The 21,036-nt window shown below is 43.5% G+C and overlaps 1 protein-coding gene across 1 annotated transcript in view; it reads left to right on the plus strand.

The window, feature by feature from the left end:
• Window positions 1–4,501: 4,501 nt before the first annotated feature.
• Window positions 4,502–21,036, plus strand: part of BASP1 (brain abundant membrane attached signal protein 1) — a 52,556-nt gene continuing 36,021 nt past the window's right edge. Inside the window, exon 1 of the mRNA XM_032470344.1 lies at window positions 4,502–4,728. The gene's annotated coding sequence lies outside the window, so the exon portion shown is untranslated. The remainder of the gene's footprint in view (window positions 4,729–21,036) is intronic.

Raw genomic sequence — 21,036 nt, forward strand, 5'->3', positions numbered from 1 at the left:
GGTGAACTAGGGGACCTGCCGTTAAGCTGTTTTTTTCCAGTCACCCAGCGTGGAGTGACAGAGTGGAATTCAGAATCCCTGATGGGAACCTTGGCCATTGCTCTGCAAGGGGGCGCCTAAATTTGTGTTCTAGTCCAGCTAGATGGCAAGAAGGGCTCAGGGTGCAACTCAGTCCCTGCTAAAAGGAAAATCACTGTGAAATCTTTGCACCTCCAGACCTGCTACTTGCTGCAGACACCGTGTACCATGGCAAGAAGCAGTCCCCCATGCAGCGTGTGCTCTTCCCAAAAAAAAAGAATCAGGTCTTTTCCAGCCTCATGCTCTTTCAAACCACGGGATTCTCAACCTCCTCATATTGACATGTTGGGATGGATAATTGCCCATTGTGGGGCTGTTCTGCATGTAGGATGTTTAACAGCAAACCTGATCTTTACCCATGAGATGCCAGAGCACTTATCCGCCTTATACTCCCTTCCCCCAAAGCCTCCAGATACTCCCACAGTCCTCTGGGGAGCAGAAGAGCCCCTGCTTGAGACCGACTGATTGAAACAAAGGAAGCCCTTTCACTGGGCTATGTGAAGGGTGAGGTTGTAATAATGGTGCTGGGGGCAGGGGATAGAAAGGGAGAAGGATGCGATACATATACAGATTTCAATATTTTCCTTGGATTAAAAATGATTAATATTCTTAAGAAAGAAAAGCTGTCTACTTTTCTACGTAATATTGGCTGTTTGGTCTTTCGCTTGATTTGTAGAAGAGATCTTGTGATCAAATTACAGCAGTTCAGTCCTCCACCCAATACTTAGCCGTCGAGCTGAACTGATCAAATTCCCTACATGGGTGTCTGAGGGCTCGCGTTAATTCAGTGGCCTTGAACGGGAGCCAGTCAAAAAGATGTCAAGCAGAGGTGGCTGGAGTGACACGGGGTGACACTACTGTCACTGTGCTTTTTGCTTCATTCATGTTGGTCTACATGTTTTACTTGGGACCTGAATTCCCTTTTTACTGTTTAGGAGGAAAGGATGGGGAACTGAGGAAGATGCTAAACCTTGGTGGGTGATATGAGAGGTACCAAGAGGGGAGTTATGGGTGAGGTTTGGAGGTGAGATGAGATGAGGTCGATGTAATCATCTATTGTACGCGTCTCAACTGACCATAGATACGATTTGAAAAGCTAAGCACATGTTGAAGTTGTCATAAACCTACTAATTTAGGTGCCAATGAGTCCATGACATTGCAAGCAATTCTATGGCAAATCCTTTAGCAAAAATCAGTCATCACTGAATCATTTATCTTTTTGATGAATATTTTCATAATGCAGGTTATGCTTCACTGAAGCAAAATGTGTAGGCAATTGAAGATGACAGTGGAATTCATTTTACAACCCAGGAAGTCTAGCTTTGTTTATTAAAGAATTATTCATTCCTTTTGGAGAGTAAAGCCATTTTTATTTTCATGACTGTAATGTTGAAAGGTAATTAAATTTGTCATAAATTGCACCTTTAACATAGACTCCCAAGTTCATTAGTCTGTAATCTAAACAGCTAGTGACATCCACAATAGTTAATATTAAAAATTTTCTAAACTCCAGAGCTTTAAATGCTTATTCATTAATTCCCTAAGTATGTGTTGAAAAAAAAAAAAAACTTTCAAGAGCATGCAAATTAAAAATGAAGATGTTAGATGAACAATTAAAAATGAGACTAAAAACATCACCAAATTGGATTTTACATAGTAATGTGTTGAGATATAATATTTTGGGTACCATTTGATGTATAACTATAAATTCTGGAAAAGCTTCCATTCTTAGGATTAATAGCACTATGAGCCAGTTACATCATTATGTCATTAAAGAATTCTTTTAAAAAATCTTTTAAATGAACAACTAAATCTGATGGAAGACAAAACTGAGGAGACCTGCAGTCTCATTGGTGTAAGCTTTTGCCTCCCATTTCTGTGGCAACCTGTGATCCGTATTCCAATCACACCTTTAAAAGGCTTGCTTTCTCCATCATGAAAATTTAGCTGGAAGCACTGAAAGTACCAAATTATAATTTTTATGTTTTTTTTCAAAAATCAGAAAAAGAGAAGATAGAACTGAGATAACATCCAGAGATTTATCATGGAACCACAATAGGAACATATGTTTACGAATTTTAAGATAAGTTTACATGCCTGGAAGATCACAGGGACAAAAACTGAATGCTAAATGAGACAGCTACACAGATATTCCATAACAAGTACACTCAATAAATGCTTTGAGCATAAAATTGCTAATGCTTATTCAATTTAATAAGTTAAAGACTTAGACACTTGCTCACAACAATTAAACAAAAATTTAGAGCCCAATAGTTTTCAACCTGGAGTGATTTTTGCCTCCCAGGGCACATTTGGCAATGTCTGGAGACATTTTGGTTGTCACAACTGGTGATGGTGGTGATGGTCGTATGTGTTACTGGTAACTAGTGGACGGATGGAGGCCAATAATGATGCTGAACAGACTACAGTCCACTGGGCAGGTCCATCCCCCCGACAACAGAAAATTATCTGCCCCAAACAGGAGGGTGAGAACTACATCTAGCTTCATGGAGGGTGTGCTGGAATGAGGGTCAATTAATACTGACCATATTAAATTGTTGAATATTTATGTTCAAATAAATTAAAAGCTTTAGAAGGTAACCCTAGTTGTAATTTGCTTCCCTGTTCTTATGCCATGTTTCTCTTATACCATATTCTTTGTTCTTTCATTTCAATGGCAGAAAGACAAAAGAAGAAATGAAAAAGACAGCAAAATTCCTCTGCCCCTGGCTTTAACATGTGAACATTTCCAGCCTGCATTGCCTTTGTCTAATTTAGTGTGGTTCATATAAACTGTCAACACCTGTGCAGTCCAGGAGTCTGTTCCGCTGCAAAACCTCTAGCGTAGTATGGGGTCTTCACGGCCACCCAGATTCATTTAAAATAGTAATTAAATTCTGGTAAGTTTTTTCCTATTAATTGAAAATGGACTTACCTTTCCCCAGCTGAATGCAGATGCAATTGCCTTTGGAGTCTGCCTCTCTAAATATGGTTACATTTTGTCACCCTGATTTTGGATAATATTCCTGCTCTCAAATCCACGCCCAGGTCAGGAGGGCAGAACCATCCTGGAGAACCAGCAGCTCCATCCTTTTTTTTTTTTTTCTTTGCTGAGATGTAGGCGACCATGAAAGTAATCCAGACACAGCCAGAGGGCGCCCAAATGCCGCAAATGAGAGTTCCAAAGGTTCAGATGGGTTTTGCGGGAAGGTAAAATTGGCTTTTGTTTAGTGAAAGAGTTACCGTTGTAAGCGATGTCATATTACGTTATTATTATCTTTGCATTTGCTTGCCAACGGATAAGCAAGGTGAGCATATCTGCCCACCCGGGTGGTTATTTCTTATCTCGGTATTAAACAAAGTCCCAGGCCCCCGGGACACCCTGACACACCGCAGTTGGCCACGGTTTTGATCTGTGCGTCTCTGAGCGGCACTGTGCGGGTTGCCTCGGCTAACTCAGTCTTCCTGAGAGCTGGCTGCCATCAAAAACCGACGGTTCCTTTCCCAGGGCTCTTGTCTTCACTCCCTCCTCTCCCAAGTCCCGAGAGCACCCTCGCAGGGGCAACGCCGCTCGCCTGGACAGCTGGAACTTAGCGCCGCGCTCGCCCAAAGCCGCAGCTTTCGCGGCTCAGCCCAGCGAGTGCGGGAGCCGCCAGCCCAGCGCGCTTGGTCCCCCCGGGGGCGCCGCCCAGACGCGTCTACCGTTGGAGGCCACCCTCAAACCCGCGGGCATCTGTCCTGACGGGTTGAGGGGAGCTAGCAGGTCACCCCCCACCTCACTGCCTGCCCGGGTATCGGAATCTCAGCCAGACGTCTCGAGCGGCCGGACTGGGATGCTGAGACAGGTAGCAGGTGGCAGGGGGCGTCATTCATCACCTCCAGGCAGCCCTCTGAGTGTGAGCGAGAGCCCGAGCACTTCTTTTCCAACCGTTCCAGAGAGGGAGAAAGGGAGAGAGAGAGGCAGAAAGAGAGAGAGAAAGTGCCTGTGGACAGCCCCGCCGCGCGGCGGGGGAGGGGAGACGACGAGGGCTGGGGGCAAGCTGCTGGAGAGGAATGGAGGAGAGGTGGGGAGGGTGTGGGAAACAGGCATTCAAGGCTGATGTAGAGAGGCAGGAGGGGCACAGGGATGAAGGGAAGGGGAGAGCGAAAGGAGAGGACAATCCCTTTGGAGAAGGGGGTGGGGGGGACCCGGGATGGAGGGAAGGAGATGTAAGGAGAGAGAAGGGCTGGAGGGGATTGAACGGAGGCGGGCGGGGCACCAGGACTGCGGGGAGTTGAGGGGAGGCGGGCGGGGCACCGGGATGGAGGGGAGGGGGAGGGGAGGGGAGGGGAGGGGAGGGAGGCGGGCGGGGTGAGCGAGAGGAGGGAGGCTGGGCGGACGGACGCGCCGGGGGAGGGCGCTGGGCAGGAAGGGGAGGGGGAGCGCGAGCGCGAGAAATGCAGAGGCTGCAGCGGCGGCGGCGGCGGCAGTAGCGGCAGCGGCGGCGGCGGCGGCGGCAGCGCTCCAACTCGCTCCTCGCTCCGGGCTCCGCCGTCGAGCCGGAGAGAGATCTTCTGCCAGCGGCCAGGCACCCGACCGGACGACACCAGCGACCCGGGCCCCTCGGCGGCACCGCGTTCACCCAGGGGCGGCACAGGCACCCAGAGCCGGTAAGCAGGCGCGCCCTGTCGCCCCGCTGCCGCGGCGGACCTGGGGTGCCGGCATCCCCGGGGCCTCCGTTCCCCTCCTGCACCCGCCCCACCCCCGAGGCCCTTTGTTCTCTCCCCTAGCTGCAGCCGGGGCTGAGGGGGAAATGGTGCAGGGCCCAATTAGACGGCGCCGGACACGGGATCCCCTCAGTGACTGCTCCGTCGCGCTACGGGGATCTTGGGTGGTGGGGGCCCCGGAGGTGGGTGGATTCCGCCACTCACGGGGTGGGGAGGATGGAGGGTTGGTGAGCCTGATAAATGGAGTTGAGGGGGTGAGTAGTGGGAGGGAAGCTTCTAGTTAAGGAGGAAATTGCCGCCTGTGAAACCCTTTAATCCATTGAGACCCGAAGAGACGGTTTTTTGAGGCTTAAGAGTTATCTGTCATCGGCACCATTCACAGCCGGGAAGAAAGCGCTTGGTGCGAGGGGCGCAGCAGCAAAAGATGGAGGGTGGGGGTGGGGTGGGGCGGGAGTTAGGGGGAGCAAGAATACGGGGACTCTGGTGTGATCGGAAGGAAGGAGGTGCTTTTTGGTTTAGCAAATGGGTTTCCTTGACCTGTGGGACGCCTGAATCTTGGCTTGGGGTGGCCAAGGAATGCGAGGTTCACACGACAACGTGCCTCCAAAGCACATTTGAGCAGATCAAAGCCCCAGCCTCGGACTTGGCTGAACTGCCTTCCCATTAACCGGTGGGCTACATCTGAGCATTTATTTTTTCGAGTCTTCGCCTTCAGAGAATGCGCTGGGCGCCTCTACCCGCGCGGCCCGGCGGGGAGGGTGTGAGCTTGAACCTGACAGCGCGCGGCCCCTAACGGCCCAGACCCGCTGTGACCGAAGGTTTGGGGTTTAGCAGGTTTTGCCTGAAGTGCTAACACTGAAACCCGACGCTGGGTCCCTGTTGCCCCTCCCCGCCTTACCGTCCCCTCCCCCCTCAAGAATAAAAATTGCAGAATCCCTGGATCCGAGCGCACACACAATGCGTGGCTCCAAACCGCATTCTTTTCATGAATATTCATCGAACGCTTGGCTGGGCTCCTTATCTGCTTCCCCATAGACATTTCCGCCTTGAAACGAACTCCGCGAACAGTCTTTGCCTGTGTAATTTTCACTCCGCTGAAATTAGTACAGCGCGCACGGGTGCATTTTTAGTACCTTAAACAGAATTGACGCCACACCTCGGTCTGCCGCGAGGCCACTAGCACATCTGTGATGGCGGGTTAAAATCGGACACTAGCATCGAGGTGGTCTTCCTGCTATAGCGGTGTGGATCAACCTCCCAGGGATTACCGGGGCTAAGAGATCCTCAGCACTGCGGGCAAAATGAATGAATCGGGACTGTAATTACCTATTCCTTTGTCTTGGCCTCGCGCATGCGCCTGAGAGCAGGGTGTGGAGGGCCCCGGCAGCCCCATCTGATCTCTGCATCACCCACCCACCCACTCCCTTACCAAAACCAGGAACAAAGGCGTTTACCCTAAATGTTGCGTGAAACCCTTGGACACAAATGACAAGTTTTTCCCTCCTGTGTGTATATTTCTTCCTTTCCAGCCTATCTAATCGTTTGCTTTCTTAGTGATTTCAATTGATGAAAAATAAGATTAGCCTTGATGGTGAGGTCAAACTGTGGATTAAATATTTTTTTGTAACCGAACACTGCTATTTTCTTTCTAATACTGTTCATTGTTCTTTTTCCTGCATCGTTTTGCACTGCAGTGATGGTGGCTCTCTTAATTTGCATCAATTAACCGTTTCTCTGACAGATTTTTGCTGTTGGCCATTTGATTAAGGGATATTCGTCTTAAAATTGACAGTGGGTATCGCCCCTAGTGTCACCATTTGGGAAAAATGAAGACATTTTGGCATTTATGCGAACAAGATGGCCTACAAAACCCAGAGCTGAGAAAATGGTTACCTTATCAGGATCCTAACTATGTCTGTTTTCTCTTGATTTCCTGATTGTTCTCCCTTGATTTTCCTCATTGTTTCATTAGGGATCCCAAAGACGAACCCCATGGAGTTGGAAATCCACTGATGGGGAGGAAGAAGTCAGCTGGGGCTGCTGGGGTGAAGATGATGGTTGATTAAGTTCTTAATTTTTTTTCAATGTCTACCAGAAACCATGATATATATACATATATACATACCTTTGGTGGTTGATGGATGATTTTCTTACCAATGATGTATTATCCAAGGACCATGTATGGCCCTTAAGATTTCTTTTTGGGCTAGTTTGTTCTATCAACTGAAAGAAGACTTAACTGTACGAAATAGGAGCTAAATATTATATTTTCGCAATGGTACGTTATGCTTGAAAGAATTTTATGCTTAAGTATTCTCAGTGAATCCTGGTAAGACAACATGTGGCAGGAAAATGGAAATCATCTCTTTTGTCCCTTTTAATAAAAACTTGATATTGATCAAGTTTAATATAGCAGAGCCTTTACTTGGTAGGGTAGCTGCCTGGTACCCTCTCTACTTCATAGTACTGAGTGGGTTTTTTTGTTTGTTTGTTTGTTTTTTATGGTTTAGGGGGCTAGATGTAGATTTTTCTTTTTCTTTTTAGGTTTTGTTTTTGAGGGAGGGATGAGTCGGCAGACAGACCATATGCAATAGCAAATATATAACAATATGCCCCCAATTCAATGAGTCTCAGGTTTTTGAGCAAGGTAATTTTTCAATTGAATTCTAAATGATCATTTACCTTATTCTTTTATCCAGCTAGCTTTTTGGCAAGCTGTAGCAGGTGGAGAAAGGGGAAATTGGGCCTTGTGACAAAATGCACCAACAATGACTGTATTATCAGTGGTGCCAGTGGCGGGCCTCTCCTTAACTGGTGCTCCTGCTTTCTTTGTGGGCAGAAGAGGGCCTTCCCTCCCCCCAGACCACCCCAGGTTGAACATCTAATTTGAACACCCTAATCTGAATGGAAGAGCCCTATGGGCTTCAGCTCCTTATCTTTGGAGGCGTCTTTATAATCTTCCTGGATTTACTAGAAGATGTGATGTATTCTGTCTCTTTAGTTTTTGTCTTTTTTTTAAAAATTCACATTAAGAACAATCCCAAAGTATTGTTTTCCTTGGTCATAAGTGGAGTGTGAGAAACTTAGGTTTGGAGAGGATTTGCTCACTCTAAAATGGACGTCTGTAATACTTCACTGTGGGGAAAAAAAAAGCAAAATCCAAACCCTTTTTTAAATCAGTTAAGGTGCCATATATATTTATACACACACATAATTTATACATATAGACTCATGCTATAAAATAAAATTTAATTAATGATATGAAATGAAACTGATTGGTATAGACTATCATTTTATAGTGCTTCATAATAGTCTTTGGAAAATAATTAATTTTCTGTTTTTCTCAGTGTATATTGAAGGGAGAGCCTAGCTAGTCTACTAAGATGCTCACTTCTAAGTTTTACCAGTGTACCCCTGAAACAAATGGGTTGTACTGAGCATCTTAAATTAACATGTTCATTTACAGGCTTAAACATTCACATGAAGCACTACCGAACTTGAAGAGCTGTAATAAACAATGCTTACTAAATAAAAGATTTATAAAGTTGCTCTGCCTTATTTTTCTGATCACTTGTAAAATTTTGTTTTGAAAAATATCCAGAAAAGGCCTACCAAGTATCATTTGTCAAAAGCAATTGCCTTTGGTGTCTGATTCTGTTAAAAGAAACGCTTTGATTTGCTTAGGTCTTTATCTTTCTAATATGTAGTTTTTACCTACTCATTTTACACCCTTTTTATCAAAAGATTAACATCTTCTTAATGACTGTTTTAGCTGGTAAACTGGAAACCAGGTAACTGAGGAAAAGCCAAACGTGTAGATGCGTTGAAGTTCTGGGGGAAATGGGTGTGGTATCTGTCTTTTTGTCACGTTTTCTCAACTCACCGAATCTTTTCCATTTATTCTGACTCGTAAAACTTTGGATAACACAGTGCAATGTGAATTTTACTCTTCAGCTTAATTATGGTGGATTAATAGCAGGAAATAACTGAGGTTGTGGACAGCCAGAATTTTTTTTTAAAGAAAATAGTCTTGATCGGGAGGCTTCCTCGGGCTTAGTTGGTTTGAAAAATCTCTAGGTACTGGCTGGGCCACTTTGGGCAAATTACTTCAAACCTCTCTAAATTTCACTTTATAAAAATTGTTATTGTAAAATTGGAGTAATAATTCCTATTTTTAGGCTATCCGAAGGATGACATGTATGTCTGGAAAGTGTGTAAGGACAGTGGCTGGCTCTTAGGGGCCCCTTGCCCTCTCAGTCTGCATTATCAACACAGGCGGTGTGATTGACATCGATAACTAATTTCTCTATATTAAGCTGCAGTTTTCTTCCATGCTGATTAATCAAGACCTGAGGGTTTCCGTGTATTCAGTCAGAAATAGGATATTTCAAACCACATAGAGATACATATTTGAAATTCTGTGAGACAGAAATGTATGGGAATTTGCCCCAGAGTGGATTGAGTGAAGCCAGAATGGCCACCCTCATCAAATTTCCCATGGCTGCTTCTGGAACTCAAGAGACAGCATTTAAGTTCTTTTGAGAAAATATAGGAGTAGTCTTAAAACCACAGGCGCTCCCAGCCTGCCAAAGGAGGATTTTTGGTAAATGCCATTCCCTCCACTGCTATTAAGACAGACATCTAGGTAAGTGTCTTGTGAGGAAAAAAAAATGTCCAGTAAACCTTATCAAAAGTAAAAGATAATCACGTAGATAATCAGATTCTTACCAGGATAGAGTTAAAGTGCAATTTTGAAAAGATACAAGCAAGGTGATTAAAACAACATTCTCTTCTTCCCCCTGGAACTCAGAAGCCCGATGAGATGGGATGCAGAGAAAGTCTCATCACGTGTTTTCTTTATGCTTGCAAAGAATTTAAGTAACTTACAAAATCAGGCTTTCTAAAGGCAGCAGTTTTTTTTTTTTTTTTTTTAATAAAAACAGGGAATGCAGGAATTGTGTGGACTAGCCAAGGCTGCCAGTGAGGGGAGGCTGTGATTGAGCATGCCTCGAAGTCTAGGAATAAATTCCTGAAAGCCTGAGAGATTTAGAAATAGAAGCCATCTGCAAACACAACAGGGACCCAGGTCATAAGGAAACATGTCAAGATGATATAAGAAAGTGGTGTTCAGTGGGGAAAGGCCCGGCGTTTACACATTTCCTTCTTATTGCTTAAACACTTTACGAACTTGTTTTTAAATTGATTTTTTTATTCTTTTGTTCATTTTGGATGAGGGAGGAAGGGCTGGTCTTCACTGGTTTGTTTCTTGAACTTTGCTTTGAAATATACGTTTCAGCTATGGTTTGTACACTGTAGGGCGTACGGTATTTAGAAAGTGTGACTTGGAGGGCTGAGTGTGGAGCCAGATTCACTAGGTTAAGAATCTTGTCTCAGCCATTGTCTAGCTGTGTGATCTTTGGTAAATTGCTTAGCTTCTCTGTGCCCCACTTCTCATCTATAAAATGGGGGGGGGGTTTATAATGCAGTTATTATAGAGATTAAATGAAGTCATCACACACTTAGGACAATGCCTTATACATATTTTCTGCATCTCTATAATGCACTTTCACTGTCAAGTGGTGAGGAGACCAGCTTTCTTTACTTCATCCTCTATGTCTGTAGCTGTCTCTAGGCTTATTTCAAAGGTCATTATTGCAAGACAGGCTGTTGGTGGACAGGAGTTGGGAGAACATAGAAGTCTGTGGTTTAGAAAAATCCTCTTGTACTAGTTTCAAAAGTCCAAAGTGGGTAGATGGATACAACTCCAGCCTCCAAACTGAGTTGGTATTGAAATGAAAAGCAATGATGTGAAAGTCCTGAGAGCCTCAGAGAAAGGCTCAGTGTTTTGATATGTTGACATCTGGACTCCACTGGATGACCTTGGGTATTGACAGAAGTCCTTCATATTCCTGAAACTTGGCGTTGTGGTGTCCTGAATCAAGATGAATTCATTAGCATTTGAAAGGAGTGTCTTAGTCCTTAGTACAAAGATTGTATAAACCAATTTATGTGTTTAAAATCCTCAGGACACACCAGGTGCAGGCTTTCGCTTTCCCACATCCCCACCACCCACTCCAGGAGTAAAACTGAAGCTTATCTTATGCAGGAATGTGACTGTATCACCTGTTGACAAAAGTCTTTGGAAATAATTATCCCCCTGGCAACCTCAGTCACTGTGGAATCTTAAAAAAAAAAAAAAAACAAGGAAGTTCTTTGGAATTTCAGATATTTGAGATGGATCATCCTGGAATCTGGTTTGACCTTGTAGGCATTTAATTCTGGGATCTGCTTAACTAACTTGTTTTTGGCCTTCTGGATCCTTGGGCTTTGCTGTTCCATGAAGGTCAAGTCATTCTCATTTTGGCTAAATTATTTTTTTAATAGTTTCTTTAAATGGGTTTTTGACTCTTATGAATCAGGATGGTAATTATATTTAACTTTATCTGTCAAATATTCACTGTAGGAAAGAGATTTTGGATATGGTGATTGTATCATTTAAAAAACTTCATCAAAATTTTTTTCTTTTATATCTAGAGAAGTTTAGGAATGAAATTGGACACTTAATGAAATTGACTATTTATTGTATGTCATATGCTTTAGTTGAATTTTATCCCCTCAAAAAAATTGTTAAATGCATTTTATCTGTGAATAAATGAAAAATAGAGGGTTAAATAATGTACCTGAGATCCTGGAGCCAGGAGAATGTGACAGAATTTGAACCCGTGTCTGATGGCCCCACGCTATTCTGTCTTTCCCTTAAGTCTTGGCCATTTTATCTCATGTCATATGGACACTTGAGGATAAAACGGATGACATGTTCCAACATATTAGCATCTTCATTAGAGAGAGTTGTACTAAGTTGTAACATGAAGAATTATCATAGAAGAGATACAGCTTACAAAAAAGTTTTAATCCATACATATATTAAGTAACCTAGATGAGAAATTCTTCCTTGTCATGGTGAACATGGGCTGATGTCCTTAAGTCACCTCTGTTCTGCGATGATGAGGATGAAGAGGGTGAGGATGATGGCTCCTCTTCGGGACTTTGGATAAATGTGGGTAGTCGGCCCCTTCACTTTCCTCATTACACTTCACAGGTGGCCCACAGTAATCACTCAAATGCCTTACCTGTAATTCAGCTTTTAAAATACTCACCAGAGAGGCTAGTCAGCCCTCCTGCAGCTATGTAGTAATGGTTGCCTGATGAGAAATAAACCAAGCCCTAAATTGGCTACCCCCTTTTTTTTCTGCCTCCATGCAGAGTTCATTTACAGAAAGTTGGTGATAGCTTTTACTTTCTAAACTACAGCCTCAGTCCTTTGTAAATACTTGCCATCATAAGTTGAAAGCTCATAATTAAAACACTTACTCTGTAACTCAAAAGGACCTTGGACAATTTGGTGGCTTAGTCAAGGTCTCATGAGCTGGGTAGTGGCTGAGTAGAAACCCAGGTTATTTCCCAAAAAAGCCTCACTCCTGCCGCCCTCCCTTCTTTCTAATTGAGTCAAACTCTTACTCACTGTCCACAACTTAAAAAGAAAAATTCCTACCATTCTTTGGCTCTGATACCATTTTTTGGGAATCCGATCCTGATCCTGTGTCTCTCCCTGCTGCCCTCCTCAGAGACAGACCCTGGTCTGCATTTTGATAGCATCCCTTGTGCAGCTCTCTCGTTACTACCTGCCACTGCGCGATCTGCTCGCCATCTCTACTCCTCAACTTACCTCTTTTTTGCTCTTACACTACAGACATGTGGTTTCCTTCATATGGCAAAGAACTTACGGCATACGTTGAAGTAGTTTTTCCCATAAAACTAAAATGTTAGTATCATATCTTTGTTTTCCTGCAGAAATAAGGAGTGGTGCAGGGTTTGGAGCCTGCAGATGGAGGGATAGGAGTTTGACAAGAAAGCCAGTTGGTCTTAGACTCATTTGGGGGCTGCTGAGTGAGTGGAGCGGTCAAGCATGGTGCCCTGGAAATGCTCTGGAATCTCTTGGAAGATCCACCATGCACAGTGATGGACAGGAACTTTTATGCCAGTTTCTCGTGTGATCTGGCTTACTGGTTTGAGAGCTGCATAAAAGACATGGTTAAATCTTTTCTTCTTTAGAATTGTCATTTATAGTATTTGCGCTGATTTAGGAGATTTAAAAGGGCTAGAAGTTTCTGAAGTTGTCATTAAAATATGGAACTTAAGTACTTAAGTTGTTAAAATACTTCATAAAGCTTAATATTCGGATGTTTGAAACGGAGTTTAGCAATGTAAACTGTTTATGTGCATTTGTATTTTGAAAAATTGTGATAAGATTAGTTTTAGAGGAGAGAGTTTTAATTTATATTTAAAATGACTTATTTAGACATTTCAGTAGGTGGAGAATAAGCCTTGAGTGAATTTATATTTTTTTTCCCAGGGAAACCTGCCCTAAACAAGTGACTTTGCAGTTTTTGTCGTGCTTTTCATTATTACAGTTTTACAGGTTCAGAAATGAATATATTCCTAAAATAAGCCCAAATTAAAACCTTTTTTTTTTTTAAGTTTATGAAGAATAAGATGTTAGAAAACAGCTTTTCCGGGTTGAACTTTCTAAATTACAAGTTTCCTGGATTGCTTGGCGAAGTGAATTTGAAAAGACCCACATCATTTACCCATTGACAGCTGTTCAAAACACCGTTACCACACAGATTAATACAACAGCCAAGTTAAATATTAACAAGATCTCAGTGGGGAAATAGTTTATCAAAGGCGAAAACAGTAGCAACCATTGGGTAACTGAAGACATCCCTGTTCCCTAAGGATAGAAGACAGTCTCCTCGGAATTGTCGAGTCTTTACAAAGTATCGCTTTAAGCCTCTCTGGGCTTGTCTTGGAAACTGTACAGGCAGTAGGGGTATTTTTCTTTACAAATGCTCTCAGCTGTTTCAGTCCAGGTCAACAGCATCTGTATTTGCCATAGACATATTTAAGATGATTGGAGAAAAGGAGCATCTAGAGAAATCAGTGACTTACAGGGGGGTAGATTAGCAATGACTTCCTCCTGCCATTACCCTGCATTCCATCAAGAAGGTAGGCTGAGGTTATGTGGCCACTTGAGTATTTACTAAGGACTTAAATGATTAAATGAGGGGTTCTGGAATCGTCTCTGAATGACTCATTTTCCTAAAGAAAAAAAGAAAGACTCTCAATTAACAATTGGTGGTGACAATAGCGCTTAGCATCTCATGGTCACCCAACCTCGGTGGATCCTGCCCCACTTAACCATGGTTTATTTTGGCACTAGGGTTTCCTCAGTCGCTCTGGTGATCTTTTGTTGAGACCTCAAGCTTTGAATTCCCAGGGCTCACCCAACTGGACTTTAGTAGAAACCTGCTTCCAGAACTTTCAGTGTGTCGTTTTCAGACAAATAGTAACAAGTGTTGGTAGCAATGTTGTCCAGAAGGCTGTTAATACAAGATGGACAGTGGTTTCCCAGGTACGTGTTGCTTCATGTGGCTCACACCTGAATATCTCTGTTCCCCCTTGTCAATCTGGCGGTTGACTAATGGAAAGTCTCCTTGAAAGTTCTATCGGTGGAAGAGACAGAAACACTAGGTCCCTACATTTATCTCCATCCTTTCTATTCTAACCGGTTTTGTTTCCACCATCCAGAGAGCTTCACCTTGATTTCAGCTATATGAAAGTCCTCTGGGTGGGTGGGTATCGGCTCATCCTAGGAGAACTCAACCGGCCACAGTGCAGAGAGAAGCCACTACACAGTGGAATTAGAACACATGATTCCACTAAGGTAAGAGCTGTAGTTTTAAATCCGAAAGGAGTTCTACTCATCCTTCTAAGCTATGATGTTTAATTTACTACTAACAGAATGCTGAGAATGTAGCAAAAACTGTATTTTACGAAACTGAATTTGAATGTCGGCAGGCTTCCATCTCTCTGCCTCACCCAACCCTGTTGGTTAGTCCTTCCTGCTTAAAAGATATCACTTTGTGGCACTTTAAACGTCAGTAGTAACACATTCTTTGACTGTATCCTGATTTCCAGCAGTAAGTATTGCCAAGTTAAGGGGAGAAGAAATGGTGGTTAGAGGAAGCAACTGGCGAATTAGTTAGGATTGGTCCTCATTCAATTTGTCCTAAACTAAATTAGGGTTTGTACTCATGCTACCCCCTTGCCTTCTTTAAGACCGGGAGCTATGACTTGCATGCCACTTACCTGTGCTCATCCCCACTGCTGGGCATACCACCCGCGGAGGCTCCTTTACCATTTTTGTAGTATGAGAGCCAAGAATCCCAGATAAAGGGTAAAGAAGTCCAGAATGATGTAATACTGCAAAAAATGTTACTGCTGTTTCTAAGAGGAGTGAAAAAAAAGCTCAAGCCAGTTTTGAGTTGGGCATGATTCCTGTTGCAAGAGGGTGTGAACTGGGGGAGATACATCTGAAAAACAAACCAGCCCCTCCCAACCGCTCAAACCCTTAGGGTATTTAGGCAGCAGAATAGAATACAATTGATGTCAGCAGCGCCAGCAGGCCCTGACTTGTTAGCAATTGTCTGCCTGGTTTACCTGGTAGAGGAAATACCTGACTGCTAGAACAAATGTTTTGGGTCGCTCATATGCACCACGGTTAGTGTGAGGTTTAAGTGGCTGGGGATGAATTCCCACTGAAATCTGATTCTGAAGATGTATTTAGCTACCGCCCTACCTAATTAACCAATCCACTCGAGAGAGGGACAGGCATGGGTAGCCCTTGTTAAATATGGAGGTTTGTAAAACCTTCTGAAAAGGAGGAAATGGCTGTACTTGAGGGAAGTGGCGATGAGGTACTTTTGCAGCCATGGTTCTGGATGGAGAGAGGGGAACACCATTCCTTTCTGTTCCTAAGGGTGTCCGGATTCCCCTTGTGTGGGCAGGATTTCTGGTAAGTACAGGAAGCAAAACTACATTGGTCTAGATCAACAGTCAATGACCTCTTGTTTCTAAGCCCCACCACTCCCTCCTTCTAGTGTTTCCAGGGGCAAAAAAGAGAAGAGAGCATGAGAGGAGGAAGGGGAGGGGTGGGAGAGGGGAGGATGGAGGCATATCTGCAGAAACAGGAATGGTAGACGCAGGGGTGCTTTGTTCCCACGTTTCTCTGCTGGGGCTGCCAGAACAGAGCACAGGACCAGGAGGCTAGAACTCCAAGGTCAGGGTGTTGACAGGTTTGGTTTCCTCTGTGGTCTCTCTCCTAGGCTTGCAGACGGCTGCCTTCCTGCTGTGTTCTCACAGGGTCTTGTGTCTGCGTGCATGCACCCCTGGTGTCTCTTTCAGTCCCAGTCTCTTTTCATTAGGGCACCAGCCCGATGGGTGAAGGCCCACCTCGATGGCTTCATTTGAAATTAATTAACCTCTTAAAGGCCCTATCTGCAAAGACTGCAGTTTAGAGCTTCAGCATATGAATGGGGGTGGCGGGTGGGGCACAACGCAGGTTGCAACAATTCGTGCTTCATATTAAGAAAAGTGGTTTACAGTGAAGAACATTTACAGCCCCTGTGCGAAGTGCAGTTTCACTTGGCAGGAAGAAAGGAGTGGGGAGAATCAGCTACACTCCAGCCTGACTTAATCCTCACGACTCCATGTGAGGCAAACATATATCCTCTTCTGACAACATGAGACGCAAAAAAAATTAATTTTGCTAAGATTGGCATTACTAGGACAGGTAGAGCCTGGTGTGGGATTCAAAGCCTATTTCTGTGGCTTTGTTGTACCAGGGATGGCAAAGGGTGTATGCAGGTACCCCTCCCTCTGTGCACTCGTGCTGGACATGGGTACATGGACGAGGCCTCAGAATCCTTCTCAACACAGTGCTCTAGGCAGTTGCCACCATTCAGTAGGCGTTAGCATGTGGCATTTTTCATTCTAGTGCTGTGTTATCATGCTTTTCCTCTGTGTGAAGCCTTTCCCATTTGGTTACCCAAATATGACAAGAATGAATAAAGGAAGAGAGAAGGATTTACTTAGTCCATGCAGTGTAATGAACTAGCCAATCTCGAGTAAATTAAAATAGAGTTATTCTGGGAAAGCCCATTTGATAGTGGCTCAAGAAAGAAGCCCTTCCTACCCTGTATGGAAGGGTTGACCTTCCTGCCAGTTGACAATCCTATTCTGCCATTGGTAGGGGATTCACCCGACTGAATCTTAACCACAGGGCAAGTTTTACTGGATGGATTAGAAGATACAGACTTTACCAGAAAGCAGATGTGGGAAGAATGCTTGGAATTTTCTAGGTTTCTGTATGGTGGACAGTGAGGATTGGGCAGTTAGTGGCAGGCATCATATGGAGTCTTTGATGACTGCAAAAACCAAGGCTAATGAATTTTGGGGCCTTTCCAAGTAATAAAACAAGTAGTGATACTGAAGGGATTTTTTGAGGGGCATTCTCAGCAAATGTGGATGTGGGGATATCCTCACTTAACACTTGAGAGGGTTTTATTTTTTAAAGCAGTTTACAGCTTTTGAAAGTGCCCTGTCAGGTGATTCAGTCATTGCCTTTCTGTTTCAAACTTCAAGTCACGTCATGTTGTGTTAACGATGGCAATAAAGAATATTACCTCATTAATCCACAATGTAATTGAATATAATAATTCAATCTGACTATACTCGATGAGCCACCAGCCCTACACTAACTGAAAGCTGGTAATGTTTATTATCTTTTATTAAAAATTTTCACCGGTAAATTATTTCCGGCATAAAACCTGCAATGGGGGTTGCTGTAGAATTTTTTATCTTAAGTCTTTAATTCAAGCAACATCTACCGCCGAGCCCACGTCTGTGGTCTTTCGGTGCTCGCTTTCTGGTCAATAGCACCTTCCTCCATTCATTCCAGAAAACTGGGATCTTTCTGCTGACAAAGTTCTGTAAAGTCTATCTTGTAATTACCCCTCACATACGTCCGTCCATTTCCCTGTACACTGAGTCACGGATCTAGTCGAAGCTTCTGTCCCTCCCCTTGACTGCTCCCCTAATGCTCCTCTGAATCTAAGCACGGCATGCCTGTGCCTAAGACTTTTATATCAAGATTTTCTGTTACACTTGGAATAAAACATCAAAGTCCTTTGCTGACCTGTGAGTTCCTGCGTGTTCATCTTTTCCCATTTCCCTCTTCTGCCTCCTTGCATCCTCTCTCTCACCCACCCTCTGTTCCCACGTGGCCTGCCTTTCAGGTCTCCCAACGCTCCAGGCTCTTTCCTGCTGTCCTCCTGCCTGGAATATTCTTTTCCCCACTGTCCAAGTGCTCCTCAGCCTAACTGCCACTTTCTCAGAGGCGCTTCTCCTGACTGTCCCCACTCCTCTCACAGCATTTGGCATTTTTGCCCCCACATTTATCAGAACTGATGTGATTGATTAGTGTCTCTTCTCCTCTAGACGGAGAGACCCAGGAGGCAGGGATGTGTCGGTTCTGTTGACCCATAACAGCGCTGTACAACAGTTCTGGTCCATCCCGAGGAAGCCTTACTTGTCCGGTGTCGAAGGTTGCCCATAGTCCATTATATTCATGGAGGGCACACGTCTTCTGAAAGTCACCTTTGGCAGCTGAGACGACTTCCGTTTATGGACACTAAATTTCACCTCATCAGTTGTGCTTACTCTGAAGATGAATATCTGATGAGCTCCAATTAGTGTAATTATTCGGTTTCCAAGCAGTAACCTTAGTAGTAATTGTTCTAAAGCCCTGTGACATTACGAGTAATTAGTCCTACTAATTACTGCTTCCAAGCTTTCTCCTAAGGTAGAGTCTCAAAGGAAAAATGAAATTGTGTTGTTATTTGGGAAACGAATAGTATGACGTTGTGGGTTGTTTTTTTTTTTCCCCAGAAATAAACCACAAGGAATGAAAGCTGGTGCTCATGGTCGTTCTGTTTCTCATCTGTTCCTCCCAAGTTGTTGAATGCCATGGGTCTGCTACGGATCCATTATACTGAACGTCTTAACCAATGCATTTTCATAACAGTCTTTGTGAAGTCAGGAGTGTTAGGCCTCCAGATGGTTTTAAATCTGAACACACTCGTGGATTGTAAACCTGCTGAAGTAAATATGAATTTAACCCTGGTTCTGTGCAGGGACCACTTACTTTAAATGCTGAGTTCCTCCAGTCCAGGACTTTGCTTTGTTCATCTTTGGATGTCAGTTTCTAGCACAAAACCTATGGTCCAGTAAGGGCTGAAGGCACTGAAGGACACTGGTTTATGGCCGTTTGACAAATAAGGCATATTTCAGAGTGTTGGGAACCACATCTGGGAACCAGCTTGCAATGAACCTTTAGCAAATATCACAGGGTTTTCTTTGGGGTGGGCGGGATAAACACAATTAAGACTACATCTGTGATTTACTCTTCAGCCCCTCATTTACACGTACTCCTGGATGGTCAGTATCAGCTTTCCTTGTCTCATCCCTGAGTGTCTTTGGCCTCAGTTTGAACTGAGATTCTTAAAGATAAATATTTCATGTTAACCCTGAGATCTCTCACAGGTCAGTGTCTAGTTTTCGAAAGCTGATCCTTAACGATGGAATTCTTGTTAACGAAAAAAAGATTTGTAGTTTTTTTTTTTACAATGATAGGACACTGGTTTCTAAAGTAACCTGTGGTTAAGAAATAATAATGCAGGTTTCCAGGAAGCAAGTCTAATCTGACAATACAGTTTACTCATTCTAAAACATTTTTAGATTTGGTGCTTTATTTGTAAAATTTTTGCTTTAATAGGCTTCTGTTTTACATATTCAAAGTGCAGTTGTGTTGAGGTGATTGTCAGGTCTTTACTGTCCATATCCATTGGCCTCTAAGACATTGTTGTGTCATCTACATGATTTATACCATGAACACCGGCTGCTTTTACTATGAAATCAATACTTTGTCTTAAAATGGTCTCATTTTAAATGAATTCAGTTTATGAATGAGCCAGTGGCATTTTCTGCAGCTGTGGCTCCTTCATCTCGCCCTCCTGTCCCTGATGCCCCCCCCCCCCAACAGGTAGAATGGCCCTTCCAGATGGACCTAAAGGAACTGGCCATTGGGAGATGGGGGCACAGCTAGGGATCATCTACTCTGTAGGGTCAAGTCCATTTGATTTAAATTGGGCTGTAGAATGAAAAGGGTGGTGATAGCTCTTTTCAGTTAATTTTTTTAATCTTATGCACCGTTGAGTGTCCCTTCCCTAACTCACCCTACTTACTGACAGCTGATTTCTCACCAAACTTCATGATTTTCTTTGCAGCCTCGAGGCTGTAGATTATGTACTTGGAATCTGTAATTAGCTGGAATGACATGGTACTGATGGTTGAGCAGCAGTTTCTGACACACATGAGTAACTGGATGACTGATAGACCTTTGGGTGTATATTTCCAAGCAGTTTCCTGGGTGATATTTTCCTTGCTTTATTTTATTTTTTTAAATCCTCTCATGTGACTTGCTAGGGTAGAGGTGTCATTTTGGTTTTGAAATTAAGGAATATAAACAGAAAAGTTGCTGTCGCTGCAGTCAGGAAGCCCAAGGCATGATTGGCTTTGAATTCCGCCAACTCCCAACTCCAGGAAGCATTCATTCCCTGTGAGTCTCTGTCTTCTGCTATTGTGGGTACATACGTCATTCCCCTTCAACTGTATGAAAATCATTCTATTTCTGCTCTATCCAGTGCGTTATTGGGTTGGACACGCATGATGTACACTTACCCAGCTGAAGACATAAGTTTAAACATTTATTTTATATAGTTAAAAGGTGAAAGTGTTGCTTTGGTGATGAATTCATTCTTTATTTAAAGATCGGTGGCATTGTTAGGCATATAAGACTAAGCCTTTTAAAAGCAGTTCCAAAGAGCAGCTGACGTGGGAGTTTTCTACTCTGTTAATGCAATGTGGGAAAATACAAACCGCGTTAAAATCTTGTAGAATTAGTGTTTGTTTATTGAATGAGCTGAGAGATGCAAAGACCTGTTACCTTGTTTATAAGGAGCTTACAGTCGGGGAAGGCAAATGAGTACACCAGTAATTACAGCGAGATGAGTGGGTAGACACACAGGATAGAGACACTAGCAGATAATCATTGGATTAACTACATGGACCTCTGTCCTTTCTCTGTTCCCCTGTCAGTAGAGCCATCTCTTTCACTCGCCTAAACCGTGGGGGATATTCCAAGTTCAACTGGCTATTATTTAACGAGTTTTATGTAACTATCACTTTTGAGAATAAGGAATTCAGGATTGATTTCACTTAATTCGAAGGTCT

Source organism: Camelus ferus, chromosome 3 (assembly GCF_009834535.1).
Source record: "Camelus ferus isolate YT-003-E chromosome 3, BCGSAC_Cfer_1.0, whole genome shotgun sequence".
NCBI lineage: Eukaryota > Metazoa > Chordata > Mammalia > Artiodactyla > Camelidae > Camelus > Camelus ferus.